The 15,666-nt window shown below is 49.0% G+C and overlaps 1 protein-coding gene across 1 annotated transcript in view; it reads left to right on the top strand.

The window, feature by feature from the left end:
• Positions 1 to 4,910: 4,910 nt before the first annotated feature.
• The window catches only part of PPP1R13L (protein phosphatase 1 regulatory subunit 13 like), a 142,076-nt gene continuing 131,320 nt past the window's right edge, over positions 4,911 to 15,666 (top strand). The window contains exon 1 of the mRNA XM_063938449.1: positions 4,911 to 5,120. The gene's annotated coding sequence lies outside the window, so the exon portion shown is untranslated. The remainder of the gene's footprint in view (positions 5,121 to 15,666) is intronic.

A 15,666-nucleotide genomic window follows, 5' to 3' on the forward strand; every position in this document is an offset into this window, starting at 1 on the left:
CAGGGACAGCAGTGTATGTACAGGGACAGCAGTGTATGTACAGGGACAGCAGTGTATTTACAGGGACAGCAGTGTATTTACAGGGACAGCAGTGCACATAAAGGGGCTGCAGTGTATGTACAGGGACAGCAGTGTATGTACAGGGGCAGCAGTGTATGTACAGGGACAGCAGTGTATGTACAGGGACAGCAGTGTATATACAGGGACAGCAGTGTATGTACAGGGACAGCAGTGTATGTACAGGGGCAGCAGTGTATGTACAGGGGCAGCAGTGTATGTACAGGGACAGCAGTGTATGTACAGGGACAGCAGTGTATGTACAGGGACAGCAGTGTATGTACAGGGACAGCAGTGTATGTACAGGGACAGCAGTGTATGTACAGGGACAGCAGTGTATGTACAGGGACAGCAGTGTATATACAGGGACAGCAGTGTATATACAGGGACAGCAGTGCATTTACAGGGGCAGCAGTGTATATACAGGGACAGCAGTGTATATACAGGGACAGCAGTGTATGTACAGGACAGCAGTGTATGTACAGGGACAGCAGTGTATGTACAGGAACAGCAGTGTATGTACAGGACAGCAGTGTATTTACAGGGACAGCAGTGTATGTACAGGACAGCAGTGTATGTACAGGGACAGCAGTGTATTTACAGGGGCAGCAGTGTATGTACAGGGACAGCAGTGTATGTACAGGGACAGCAGTGTATGTACAGGGACAGCAGTGCACATAAAGGGGCAGCAGTGTATGTACAGGGACAGCAGTGTATGTACAGGGACAGCAGTGTAAGTACAGGGACAGCAGTGTATGTACAGGGGCAGCAGTGTATGTACAGGGACAGCAGTGTATGTACAGGGACAGCAGTGTATGTACAGGGGCAGCAGTGTATGTACAGGGACAGCAGTGTATGTACAGGGACAGCAGTGTATGTACAGGGGCAGCAGTGTATGTACAGGGACAGCAGTGTATGTACAGGGGCAGCAGTGTATTTACAGGGGCAGCAGTGTATGTACAGGGAGAGCAGTGTATGTACAGGGACAGCAGTGTATGTACAGGGACAGCAGTGCACATAAAGGGGCAGCAGTGTATGTACAGGGACAGCAGTGTATGTACAGGGACAGCAGTGCACATATAGGGACAGCAGTGTATATACAGGGGCAGCAGTGTAAATACAGTGAAAGTAGTGTATGTATAGGGGCAGCAGTGTATGTACAGGGGCAGCAGTGTAAATACAGGGACATCAGTGTATGTACAGGGACAGCAGTGTATGTACAGGGGCAGCAGTGTATGTACAGGGGCAGCAGTGTATGTACAGGGGCAGCAGTGTATGTACAGGGGCAGCAGTGTATGTACAGGGGCAGCAGTGTATGTACAGGGACAGCAGTGTATGTACAGGGGCAGCAGTGTATGTACAGGGGCAGCAGTGTATGTACAGGGGCAGCAGTGTATGTACAGGGGCAGCAGTGTATGTACAGGGACAGCAGTGTATGTACAGGGGCAGCAGTGTATGTACAGGGACAGCAGTGTATGTACAGGGGCAGCAGTGTATGTACAGGGGCAGCAGTGTATGTACAGGGACAGCAGTGTATGTACAGGGACAGCAGTGTATGTACAGGGACAGCAGTGTATGTACAGGGGCAGCAGTGTATGTACAGGGACAGCAGTGTATGTACAGGGGCAGCAGTGTATGTACAGGGACAGCAGTGTATGTACAGGGGCAGCAGTGTATGTACAGGGGCAGCAGTGCATTTACAGGGACAGCAGTGTATACACAGGGACAGCAGTGTATTTACATGGGCAGCAGAGTATTTACAGGGACAGCAGTGTATGTACAGGGACAGCAGTGTATGTACAGGGACAGCAGTGTATGTACAGGGGCAGCAGTGTATGTACAGGGGCAGCAGTGTATGTACAGGGGCAGCAGTGTATGTACAGGGACAGCAGTGTATGTACAGGGGCAGCAGTGTATGTACAGGGGCAGCAGTGTATGTACAGGGACAGCAGTGTATGTACAGGGACAGCAGTGTATGTACAGGGACAGCAGTGTATTTACAGGGACAGCAGTGTATGTACAGGGACAGCAGTGTATGTACAGGGACAGCAGTGTATATACAGGGGCAGCAGTGTATGTACAGGGGCAGCAGTGTAAGCCTCACAGCACTGAGGTCATGGGTTCGATTCCCACCATGGCTCTACCTGTGTGGAGTTTGTATATTCTCCCCGTTCTTGCGTGGGTTTCCTCCGGGTACTTCGGTTTCCTCCCACAATCCAAAAATATATTGGTAGGTTAATTGGATCCCAACACAAATTAACCCTAGTATGAACGTGTGTACATGTGATAGGGAATATAGAGTGTAAGCTCCACTGGGCAGGGACTGATGTGAATGGGCAAATAGTCTCTGTAAAGCGCTGCGGAATATGTGTGCGCTATATAAATAACTGGTAATAATAATAATATACAGGGGCAGCAGTGTATATACAGGGACAGCAGTGTATATACAGGGACAGCAGTGTATTTACAGGGACAGCAGTGTATGTACAGGGACAGCAGTGTATGTACAGGGACAGCAGTGTATGTACAGGGACAGCAGTGTATGTACAGGGACAGCAGTGTATGTACAGGGACAGCAGTGTATGTACAGGGACAGCAGTGTATATACAGGGACAGCAGTGTATATACAGGGGCAGCAGTGTATTTACAGGGACAGCAGTGTATATACAGGGGCAGCAGTGTATTTACAGGGACAGCAGTGTATATACAGGGGCAGCAGTGTATTTACAGGGACAGCAGTGTATGTACAGGGACAGCAGTGTATGTACAGGGACAGCAGTGTATGTACAGGGACAGCAGTGTATGTACAGGGACAGCAGTGTATGTACAGGGACAGCAGTGTATACACAGGGACAGCAGTGTATGTACAGGGACAGCAGTGTATTTACAGGGACAGCAGTGTATGTACAGGGGCAGCAGTGTATGTACAGGGGCAGCAGTGTATATACAGGGACAGCAGTGTATGTACAGGGGCAGCAGTGTATGTACAGGGACAGCAGTGTATGTACAGGGACAGCAGTGTATGTACAGGGACAGCAGTGTATGTACAGGGACAGCAGTGTATGTACAGGGACAGCAGTGTATTTACAGGGACAGCAGTGTATACACAGGGACAGCAGTGTATGTACAGGGACAGCAGTGTATTTACAGGGACAGCAGTGTATGTACAGGGGCAGCAGTGTATGTACAGGGGCAGCAGTGTATATACAGGGACAGCAGTGTATGTACAGGGGCAGCAGTGTATGTACAGGGACAGCAGTGTATGTACAGGGACAGCAGTGTATACACAGGGACAGCAGTGTATATACAGGGACAGCAGTGTATTTACATGGGCAGCAGAGTATTTACAGGGACAGCAGTGTATGTACAGGGACAGCAGTGTATTTACAGGGACAGCAGTGTATGTACAGGGGCAGCAGTGTATGTACAGGGGCAGCAGTGTATGTACAGGTACAGCAGTGTATGTACAGGGGCAGCAGTGTATGTACAGGGACAGCAGTGTATGTACAGGGGCAGCAGTGTATGTACAGGGGCAGCAGTGTATGTACAGGGGCAGCAGTGTATGTACAGGGGCAGCAGTGTATGTACAGGGGCAGCAGTGTATGTACAGGGGCAGCAGTGTATGTACAGGGGCAGCAGTGTATGTACAGGGGCAGCAGTGTATTTACAGGGGCAGCAGTGTATATACAGGGACAGCAGTGTATTTACAGGGGCAGCAGTGTATTTACAGGGGCAGCAGTGTATATACAGGGACAGCAGTGTATTTATAGGGGCAGCAGTGTATATACAGGGACAGCAGTGTATTTACAGGGGCAGCAGTGTATGTACAGGGACAGCAGTGTATGTACAGGGACAGCAGTGTATGTACAGCAGTGCATTTACAGGGGCAGCAGTGTATGTACAGGGGCAGCAGTGTATGTACAGGGGCAACAGTGTATATACAGGGCAGCAGGGTATATATACAGGGCAGCAGGGCATATACAGAAGCAGCAGTGTATATACAGGGGGCAGTAGGGTATATACAGGGGCAGTAGGGTATATACAGGGACAGTAGGGTATATACAGGGGCAACAGGGTATATACAGGGCAGCAGGGTATATACAGGGGCAGCAGGGTATATACAGGGACAGTAGGGTATATACAGGGGCAGCAGGGTATATACAGGGCAGCAGGGTATATACAGGGGCAGCAGGGTATATACAGGGGCAGTAGGGTATATACAGGGGCAGTAGGGTATATACAGGGGCAGCAGGGTATATACAGGGCAGCAGGGTATATATACAGGGGCAGCAGGGTATATACAGGGGCAGTAGGGTATATACAGGGGCAGTAGTAGGGTATATACAGGGGCAGTAGGGTATATACAGGGACAGTAGGGTATATATATACAGGGGCAGTAGGGTATATACAGGGGCAGCAGGGTATATATACAGGGGCAGCAGGGTATATATACAGGGGCAGTAGGGTATATACAGGGGCAGTAGGGTATATACAGGGGCAGTAGGGTATATACAGGGGCAGCAGGGTATATACAGGGCAGCAGGGTATATATACAGGGGCAGTAGGGTATATACAGGGGCAGTAGGGTATATACAGGGCAGCAGGGTATATATACAGGGGCAGCAGTAGGGTATATACAGGGGCAGCAGGGTATATATACAGGGGCAGCAGGGTATATATACAGGGGCAGTAGGGTATATACAGGGCAGTGTGCAGCGCTCAGCATAGTAGTTAAGTCAGTCAGTCACCATGTTGAACCGCAGTCCGTAATATTCCTGAGGCTGGGCCAGGGGCATGCCGGGAGTTGTAGTCTCTCTATAGCCGCAGGGTATACCGGGAGATGTAGTCCATACACTGCGCAGGACTATGAGGCGTGACGTATGACGTGTCCGCTGCGGACTACCATTCCCGGCATACCCCGCGTCCGCCCTACCTGCTGCTCCCTACCTGCTCCTGCCGCGGCCAGTCTGCTGGAATGTGAGGGGAGGAGGCGGAGAGGGAGAGACGCTGGAGACACCGAGACAGCGGCGCCCCGGAGACACCGACACTGCTGACACAGCCAGGTGAGTGACCCTGTGTAGAGTGGCGTTATACGCGAGTGATACTCTGCAGACTGAGGTAACATTGAGTGATACTCTGCAGAGTGAGTTAACAAGTGAGTGATACTCTGCAGAGTGAGAAAACAAGCGAGTGATACTCTGCAGAGTGAGAAAACAAGTGAGTGATACTCTGCAGAGTGAGGTAACATTGAGTGATACTCTGCAGAGTGAGGTAACAAGTCCGTGATACTCTGCAGAGTGCGGTAACATTGAGTGATACTCTGCAGAGTGAGGTATAAAGTGAGTGATACTCTGCAGAGTGAGGTAACAAGTGAGTGATACTCTGCAGAGTGAGGTAACAAGTGAGTGATACTCTGCAGAGTGAGGTATAAAGTGAGTGATACTCTGCAGAGTGAGGTAACAAGTCCGTGATACTCTGCAGAGTGAGGTAACAAGTCCGTGATACTCTGCAGAGTGAGGTAACAAGTCCGTGATACTCTGCAGAGTGAGGTAACAAGTGAGTGATACTCTGCAGAGTGAGGTAACAAGTGAGTGATACTCTGCAGAGTGAGGTAACAAGTGAGTGATACTCTGCAGAGTGAGGTAACAAGTGAGTGATACTCTGCAGAGTGAGGTAACAAGTGAGTGATACTCTGCAGAGTGAGGTAACAAGTGAGTGATACTCTGCAGAGTGAGGTAACAAGTGAGTGATACTCTGCAGAGTGAGGTAACAAGTGAGTGATACTCTGCAGAGTGAGGTAACAAGTGAGTGATACTCTGCAGAGTGAGGTAACAAGTGAGTGATACTCTGCAGAGTGAGGTAACAAGTGAGTGATACTCTGCAGAGTGAGGTAACAAGTGAGTGATACTCTGCAGAGTGAGGTAACAAGTCCGTGATACTCTGCAGAGTGAGGTAACAAGTGAGTGATACTCTGCAGAGTGAGGTAACTAAAACATAGAAACATAGGGGTCGATTCTATTCGGCAACTTAAGAATAGCGCCGGGAATTAGCTCCCGACGCTATTCAATTCAGCTGCTAGTGACCCGCAATTGTCGGGAATTCTTCTCTCATCCCCGGGGGAGAGAGAAGAAACCCGACAAAAGTGCTGCCTCGCGAGGCTGATTCTGTCGGGAATCAGCATCGCCGCGGGTAGTTAAGTCGGAGATTGCCCGTTCTCCCGACAAAACTACCTGTTAAGTCGGCGAGAACGGGACATCGCCGACTTAACTGGAGCTGAATTGAATAGCGTCAGGAGCTAATTCCCGGCGCTATTCTTAAGTTGCCGAATAGAATCGACCCCATAGAAACATAGAATTTGACGGCAGATAAGAACCACTTGGCCCATCTAGTCTGCCCCTTTTTTATTTTATCCTTTAGGCAATCTCAACCCTTTTTTAACCTTAATTCTTTGTAAGGATATTCATATGCCTGTCCCAAGCATGTTTAAATTGCCCTACAGTCTTAGCCTCTACCACCTCTGATGGGAGGCTATTCCACTTATCCACTACCCTTTCTGTGAAGTAATTTTTCCTTAAATTTCCCCTGAACCTCCCCCCCCTCCAGTCTCAGTGTATGTCCTCGAGTTCTAATACTTCTCTTCCTTTGAAGAATGTTTCCCTCCTGAACTTTGTTAAAACCTTTGGTATATTTGAAAGTTTCTATCATGTCTCCCCTTTCCCTTCTCTACTCCAAACTATACATGTTAAGATCTTTTAGTCTTTCTGGGTAAGTTTTGTGATGTAGGCCATGCACCATTTTAGTTGCCCTTCTTTGTACACTCTCTAATGTATTTATATCCTTCTGGAGATATGGCCTCCAGAACTGGACACAGTATTCCAGATGGGGCCGTACCAATGACCTATACAGTGGCATTATTACTCTCTTTTCCTGCTACTGATTCCTCTCCCTATACAACCAAGCATCTGACCAGCCTTTCTCATTGCTTTGTTGCATTGCTTTCCTGCCTTTAAGTCACTTGAAATAGTGACTCCTAAATCCCTTTCCTCCTCAGTAGTTTCCATTATAGTACCCTTGATACTATATTTAGCCTTTGGGTTTTTTAGACCCAAGTGCATGATTTTGCATTTTTTAGCAATAAACTGTAGTTGCCAAGTTCTTGACCATTCCTCAAGCCTACCTAGGTCATCAGTCATTTGTTTTACCCCTCCCGGTGTGTCTACCCTGTTGCATATCTTTTTATCATCTGCAAAAAGGCATACCTTCCCTTCAATACCATTTGCAATGTCACCAACAAAGATATTAAAGAGAACTGGACCAAGTACAGATCCCTGGGGTACTCCACTGGTAACATTTCCCTCCATAGATTGCACTCCATTTACCACAACTGTCTGTTTCCTATCCTGCAACCAGGTTCTTATCCATTTAACTGTTTTATAATCCACCCCCACACTTACAAGTTTATTTAGCAGTCTGCGATGTGGGACAGTGTCAAATGCCTTACTAAAGTCTAGATATGCTACATCTACAGCTCCCCCTTGATCTATTATTTTCGTCACATAGTCAAAAAAGTCATTAAGATTTGTTTGGCATGATCTACCACCAGTAAATCCATGCTGTTTTGGATCCTGTAAGTGGTTTGATTTAAGATATTCCACAACTCTTTCTTTTAATAGTTTTTCCATTACTTTCCCCACTACTGATGTAAGGCTTACTGGTCTGTAGTTACTTGCTTCTTCCTTGCTTCCACTTTTGTGCAGTGGAACTACATTTGCTCTTTTCCAGTCCTCTGGAATGGCACCTGTATTTAGTGACTGGTTAAATAATTCCTTTAACGGTGTAACCAGCACATCTTTTAGCGCTTTGAGTATCCTTGGGTGTATACCATCTGGTCCCATTGATTTATCCACTTTTAGTTGTGAAAGTTCTGTTAGGACCTTCTCCTCTGTAAATGTACTTTCATCTACCTTATTTTTATGAATGTCTTTGCAACTTAATTGTGGCCCCATCCCTTCTTCTGTAGTAAATACTGAGCAAAAATAATTATTTAGGTGATCTGCTATTGCCTTGTCACCCTCCACCAAATTCTCACTCTCTGTCTTAAGTCTTATTATTCCTCCTTTTGATTTTCTCCTTTCACTTATATACTTTAAAAAAGTTTTGCCCCCTTTATCTACTGACTGGGCCATTTTTTCCTCAGCTTCTGCCTTTGCACGTCTGATCACTTTCTTAGCATCCTTCCGTCTGTCAAGATACACCTCTTTGTCATTATTATTTTGAGTCTGTTTGTATTTCCTAAAAGCAATCTTTTTTGCCTTCACACTAATTGACACTTCTTTTGTGAACCACACTGGCTTCCTTTTCCTGGTGCTTTTCCTAACCCTTTTGATACAAAGATCAGTTGCACTTAGTATTGCACTTTTCAGTTTTTCCCACCTCTCCTGCACTCCTTCCAAGTTCCACCAGTCCTCCAATGAATCACTTAAACATCTCCCCATTTTTGCAAAATCAGCATTTCTAAAATCCATCACCTTTGTTTTTGTGTGACAGGAGTTGGATCCTGTCTTTATACTAAACCATACTGCTTGATGATCACTGGATCCCAGTTGCTCACCCTCATATATGTTGCATATCCTATCACCATTTGTAAGAATTAAATCTAATATTGAATCTTTGCGAGTGGGCTCCGTCACCAATTGCTTGAGAGATGCTCCCTGTAAGGAATGTAGAAATTTGCCACTTGTAGCTGAATTTGCAAAAGACCCCTCCCAATTTACATCAGGTAAATTAAAGTCTCCCATGATTATGACTTCTCCCTTTAAAGCCATTTTAGTGATGTCCAACAATAGGTTTCTGTCCAAATCCTGCCCATGGCCTGGTGGTCTATAGATCACCCAATGCGAATAACATCCTTCTCCCCGGTTTCTATGGTGACCCAAAGGGCCTAAGTTTTGTCTTCAATATTTTGTATTGAAGTAGCATTTATGCTTTTTTTCACATACATTGCTACCCCTCCTCCTATTCTTCCTATTCTATCCTTCCTAAATAAATTGTATCCTGGTATAGTTATGTCCCAGTCATGATTTTCATTGCACCATGACTCTGTAATTGCCACAAAATCCAGGTTATCCCTTGTCATTATCGCAATTAGCTCTGGAATCTTGTCTCCTAAGCTCCTAGCATTTGCACACACAGCTTTAAGAATTTTGTCTGTGCATTTGTTATTAGTAGCCATGTCCAGACTGTACAAAATAAATGACAATTTTAAAGTTGAAATTACCTGTTTGGGGATGTTGCTCAGTGTTTGATATAGAGATATATATATATATATATATATATAGATAGATAGATAGATAGATAGATATAGATATAGATATAGATATATATATATATATATATATATATATATATATATATATCTCAATTTTTTTTTTACTAAACAGGAATCACACTGTTTCCTTTACACCATGAATACACCTCCCTAAATGTAAAGATATAGTACACCTGACCACAATGACCAAATGATCAAAGGAGGTAAACACCAGAGAGCATGCAATAATAAACTATGTTTCACTGAGCAACTTCCCCACACATGCAATGCCAATTACAAGCCAATTATTACATCAAAAAACATACATGAGTTTGCATAAGAGAGAGCTGTAGTGAGCAGATTGGGGATGTCTTTTCATAGTGTAAAAAGACAGATAACATTGGTACAGGTGAGAATTCAGATGGTTTTGGTAAGCTATAGACATAGATTTGAGTAGTTGTGGATGAAGTGGAAAGGTCTAGCAGCGTTCCTAACACAGATTTAAGTTATAAGTGTCTGGGTTACTCAGGCTGGAGTAGTTTGATGTGTAGAGGAACTGGACTCACATTTGTTTGAAAGCTTTCCTTTAGTGGTCCAGATTGTGGATTGATTGTTGTCCTTCTGTTTTCCTTCAGTTTAACGTCGGTGTAACGTCGAAATTATTTTTAAATTTGTAGTTATCCTTTGAACTAGTGAGTGATACTCTGCAGAGTGAGTTAACAAGTGAGTGATACTCTGCAGAGTGAGGTTATAATTGAGTGATACTCTGCAGAGTGAGGTAACAAGTGAGTGATACTCTGCAGAGTGAGGTTATAACTGATTGATACTCTGCAGAATGAGGTAACAAGTGAGTGATACTCTGCAGAGTGAGGTATAAAGTGAGTGATACTCTGCCGAGTGAGGTAACACGTCTGTGATACTCTGCCGAGTGAGGTAACACCTCTGTGATACTCTGCCGAGTGAGGTAACAAGTGAGTGATACTCTGCAGAGTGAGGTAACAAGTGAGTGATACTCTGCAGAGTGAGAAAACAAGTGAGTGATACTCTGCAGCGTGAGGTAACATTTAGTGATACTCTGCAGAGTGAGAAAACAAGTGAGTGATACTCTGCAGGGTGAGGTAACAAGTGAGTGATACTCTGCAGGGTGAGGTAACTAGTGAGTGATACTCTGCAGGGTGAGGTAACTAGTGAGTGATACTCTGCAGGGTGAGGTAACTAGTGAGTGATACTCTGCAGAGTGAGGTAACTAGTGAGTGATACTCTGCAGAGTGAGGCTATAACTGAGTGATACTCTGCAGAATGAGGTAACAAGTGAGTGATACTCTGCAGAGTGAGGTATAAAGTGAGTGATACTCTGCAGAGTGAGGTAACAAGTGAGTGATACTCTGCAGAGTGAGGTAACAAGTGAGTGATACTCTGCAGGGTGAGGTAACAAGTGAGTGATACTCTGCAGGGTGAGGTAACAAGTGAGTGATACTCTGCAGGGTGAGGTAACAAGTGAGTGATACTCTGCAGGGTGAGGTAACAAGTGAGTGATACTCTGCAGGGTGAGGTAACAAGTGAGTGATACTCTGCAGGGTGAGGTAACTAGTGAGTGATACTCTGCAGAGTGAGGTAACTAGTGAGTGATACTCTGCAGAGTGAGGTATAAAGTGAGTGATACTCTGCAGAGTGAGGTATAAAGTGAGTGATACTCTGCAGAGTGAGGTATAAAGTGAGTGATACTCTGCAGAGTGAGGTATAAAGTGAGTGATACTCTGCAGAGTGAGGTATAAAGTGAGTGATACTCTGCAGAGTGAGGTAACAAGTGAGTGATACTCTGCAGGGTGAGGTAACAAGTGAGTGATACTCTGCAGAGTGAGGTAACAAGTGAGTGATACTCTGCAGGGTGAGGTAACAAGTGAGTGATACTCTGCAGGGTGAGGTATCAAGTGAGTGATACTCTGCAGAGTGAGGTAACTAGTGATTGATACTCTGCAGACTGAGGTAACTAGTGAGTGATACTCTGCAGAGTGAGGTAACTAGTGAGTGATACTCTGCAGAATGGGGTTATAAGCGAGTGATATTCTGTGGAGTGATACTCTGCAGGCGCTGCAGAATATGTGTGCGTTATATAATGGTTTATAAATGTATTGCTGGAGCCATCCCAGGTCCCTGTTGGTGAAGTTCGGGGAGAGAAGCTCTGCAGGATTCGCTGGGGTTGGTACCGTGTTGTTTGGCTGTGCGGAGACGTTTCTCCATGGCGGCATAAGCAGGACAGGAGGACGGACGCTGCAGGGTTACAGGCAGCGCGCTGGTGAGGGGCTGAGGGTGTCATGTGGAGGATAAGGAGGTGTCAGGACACTGGTGAGGGGCTGAGGGTGTCATGTGGAGGATAAGGAGGTGTCAGGACACTGGTGAGGGGCTGAGGGCGACACGTGGATGGATAAGGAGGTGTCAGTACGCTGGTGAGGGGCTGAGGGTCTCATGTGGATGGATAAGGAGGTGTCAGGACACTGGTGAGGGGCTGAGGGCGACACGTGGATGGATAAGGAGGTGTCAGTACGCTGGTGAGGGGCTAAGGGCGTCATGTGGATGGATAAGGAGGTGTCAGGACACTGGTGAGGGGCTGAGGGTGTCATGTGGATGGATAAGGAGGTGTCGCGACACTGGTGAGGGGCTGAGGGTGTCATGTGGATGGATAAGGAGGTGTCAGGACGCTGGCGAGGGGCTGAGGGTGTCGGATGGATAAGGAGGTGTCAGGACGCTGGTGAGGGGCTGAGGGTGTCATGTGGATGGATAAGGAGGTGTCAGGACACTGGTGAGGGGCTGAGGGTGTCATGTGGATGGATAAGGAGGTGTCAGGACGCTGGTGAGGGGCTGAGGGTGTCATGTGGATGGATAAGGAGGTGTCAGGACGCTGGTGAGGGGCTGAGGGCGTCATGTGGATGGATAAGGAGGCGTCAGTACGCTGGTGAGGGGCTGAGGGCGTCATGTGGATGGATAAGGAGGTGTCAGGACGCTGGTGAGGGGCTGAGGGTGTCATGTGGATGGATAAGGAGGTGTCAGTACGCTGGTGAGGGGCTGAGGGTGTCACGTGGATGGATAAGGAGGTGTCAGGACGCTGGTGAGGGGCTGAGGGTGTCACGTGGATGGATAAGGAGGTGTCAGGACGCTGGTGAGGGGCTGAGGGTGTCATGTGGATGGATAAGGTGGTGTCAGGACGCTGGTGAGGGGCTGAGGGCGTCATGTGGATGGATAATGAGGTGTCAGGACGCTGGTGAGGGGCTGAGGGCGTCATGTGGATGGATAAGGAGGTGTCAGTACGCTGGTGAGGGGCTGAGGGCGTCATGTGGAGGGATAAGGAGGTGTCAGTACGCTGGTGAGGGGCTGAGGGCGTCATGTGGATGGATAAGGAGGTGTCAGGACGCTGGTGAGGGGCTGAGGGCGTCATGTGGAGGGATAAGGAGGTGTCAGTACGCTGGTGAGGGGCTGAGGGCGTCATGTGGATGGATAAGGAGGCGTCAGTACGCTGGTGAGGGGCTGAGGGCGTCATGTGGATGGATAAGGAGGCGTCAGTACGCTGGTGAGGGGCTGAGGGCGTCATGTGGATGGATAAGGAGGTGTCAGGACGCTGGTGAGGGGCTGAGGGTGTCATGTGGATGGATAAGGAGGTGTCAGTACGCTGGTGAGGGGCTGAGGGTGTCATGTGGATGGATAAGGAGGTGTCAGTACGCTGGTGAGGGGCTGAGGGTGTCACGTGGATGGATAAGGAGGTGTCAGGACGCTGGTGAGGGGCTGAGGGTGTCACGTGGATGGATAAGGAGGTGTCAGTACGCTGGTGAGGGGCTGAGGGCGTCATGTGGATGGATAAGGAGGCGTCAGTACGCTGGTGAGGGGCTGAGGGCGTCATGTGGATGGATAAGGAGGTGTCAGGACGCTGGTGAGGGGCTGAGGGTGTCATGTGGATGGATAAGGAGGTGTCAGTACGCTGGTGAGGGGCTGAGGGTGTCACGTGGATGGATAAGGAGGTGTCAGGACGCTGGTGAGGGGCTGAGGGTGTCACGTGGATGGATAAGGAGGTGTCAGGACGCTGGTGAGGGGCTGAGGGTGTCACGTGGATGGATAAGGAGGTGTCAGGACGCTGGTGAGGGGCTGAGGGCGTCACGTGGATGGATAAGGAGGTGTCAGGACGCTGGTGAGGGGCTGAGGGTGTCATGTGGATGGATAAGGAGGTGTCAGGACGCTGGTGAGGGGCTGAGGGTGTCATGTGGATGGATAAGGAGGTGTCAGGGCGCTGGTAAGGGGCTGAGGGTGTCATGTGGATGGATAAGGAGGTGTCAGGACGCTGGTGAGGGGCTGAGGGCGTCATGTGGATGGATAAGGAGGTGTCAGGGCGCTGGTGAGGGGCTGAGGGTGTCATGTGGATGGATAAGGAGGTGTCAGGACGCTGGTGAGGGGCTGAGGGTGTCACGTGGATGGATAAGGAGGTGTCAGTACGCTGGTGAGGGGCTGAGGGTGTCACGTGGATGGATAAGGAGGTGTCAGGACGCTGGTGAGGGGCTGAGGGCGTCACGTGGATGGATAAGGAGGTGTCAGGACGCTGGTGAGGGGCTGAGGGTGTCATGTGGATGGATAAGGAGGTGTCAGGACGCTGGTGAGGGGCTGAGGGTGTCATGTGGATGGATAAGGAGGTGTCAGGGCGCTGGTGAGGGGCTGAGGGTGTCATGTGGATGGATAAGGAGGTGTCAGGGCGCTGGTAAGGGGCTGAGGGTGTCATGTGGATGGATAAGGAGGTGTCAGGACGCTGGTGAGGGGCTGAGGGCGTCATGTGGATGGATAAGGAGGTGTCAGTACGCTGGTGAGGGGCTGAGGGTGTCACGTGGATGGATAAGGAGGTGTCAGGACGCTGGTGAGGGGCTGAGGGCGTCACGTGGATGGATAAGGAGGTGTCAGGACGCTGGTGAGGGGCTGAGGGTGTCATGTGGATGGATAAGGAGGTGTCAGGACGCTGGTGAGGGGCTGAGGGTGTCATGTGGATGGATAAGGAGGTGTCAGGGCGCTGGTAAGGGGCTGAGGGTGTCATGTGGATGGATAAGGAGGTGTCAGGGCGCTGGTAAGGGGCTGAGGGTGCATGTGGATGGATAAGGAGGTGTCAGGGCGCTGGTGAGGGGCTGAGGGTGTCATGTGGATGGATAAGGAGGTGTCAGGACGCTGGTGAGGGGCTGAGGGTGTCATGTGGATGGATAAGGAGGTGTCAGGACGCTGGTGAGGGGCTGAGGGTGTCATGTGGATGGATAAGGAGGTGTCAGGACGCTGGTGAGGGGCTGAGGGTGTCATGTGGATGGATAAGGAGGTGTCACGACGCTGGTGAGGGGCTGAGGGTGTCATGTGGATGGATAAGGAGGTGTCACACGAGTGCTGGTGTTTGTAGTGCAGCAGCATGGTAGTCGCACGAGTGCTGGTGTTTGTAGTGCAGCAGCATGGTAGTCACACGAGTGCTGGTGTTTGTAGTCCAGCAGCATGGTAGTCACACGAGTGCTGGTGTTTGTAGTCCAGCAGCATGGTAGTCACACGAGTGCTGGTGTTTGTAGTGCAGCAGCATGGTAGTCACACGAGTGCTGGTGTTTGTAGTGCAGCAGCATGGTAGTCACACGAGTGCTGGTGTTTGTAGTGCAGCAGCATGGTAGTCACACGAGTGCTGGTGTTTGTAGTGCAGCAGCATGGTAGTCACACGAGTGCTGGTGTTTGTAGTGCAGCAGCATGGTAGTTGTGTGAGGGTGGCAGATGTAAGTCACACTGCGGGTACAGGGCGATGAGGGTGACGTGCGGGTTATGTACTGTTGATCACTGCATGTGGGAAGTGACCACACGAGGCTCTGGGGTCATAGAGTGATCAGTACAATTCAGCGTGCAGCCCCTGTCACGGGACCCCATTTTCCTGCAAGTGTTAAGGTGCATACACTGAGCGCTTTTCCCTGTGCCACCGATGTCCACGGGGGGTGACGCACTTTTCACAGTAGGAGACTGTACGAACAGCCCGAAGGAGGCGGCGGCCAGTGATGATGCGGGAGCGCGCATAAGCGCTGATCGCCCGTCCGTACACACTGGCCGAGTGTGAGCTCAGAGTCACCCCGTACCTCTAGTACTCCCAATTCTATACAGTGACGTATAGAACCAAGCCCCCACTTTATTATGGTGAGTGCATGGGAACCTCTGAGAGGATGAGGGGGCACATTTCTCAGGCCTCCTGTGTCGCTGTGGGTGTGGTCTGAGGGCATCTGGAGGAATTGCGCTGCATGGCTGCTGCATGAGTCTGGGTG

This window comes from Pseudophryne corroboree, chromosome 8, assembly GCF_028390025.1.
Source record: "Pseudophryne corroboree isolate aPseCor3 chromosome 8, aPseCor3.hap2, whole genome shotgun sequence".
Taxonomy (NCBI): domain Eukaryota; kingdom Metazoa; phylum Chordata; class Amphibia; order Anura; family Myobatrachidae; genus Pseudophryne; species Pseudophryne corroboree.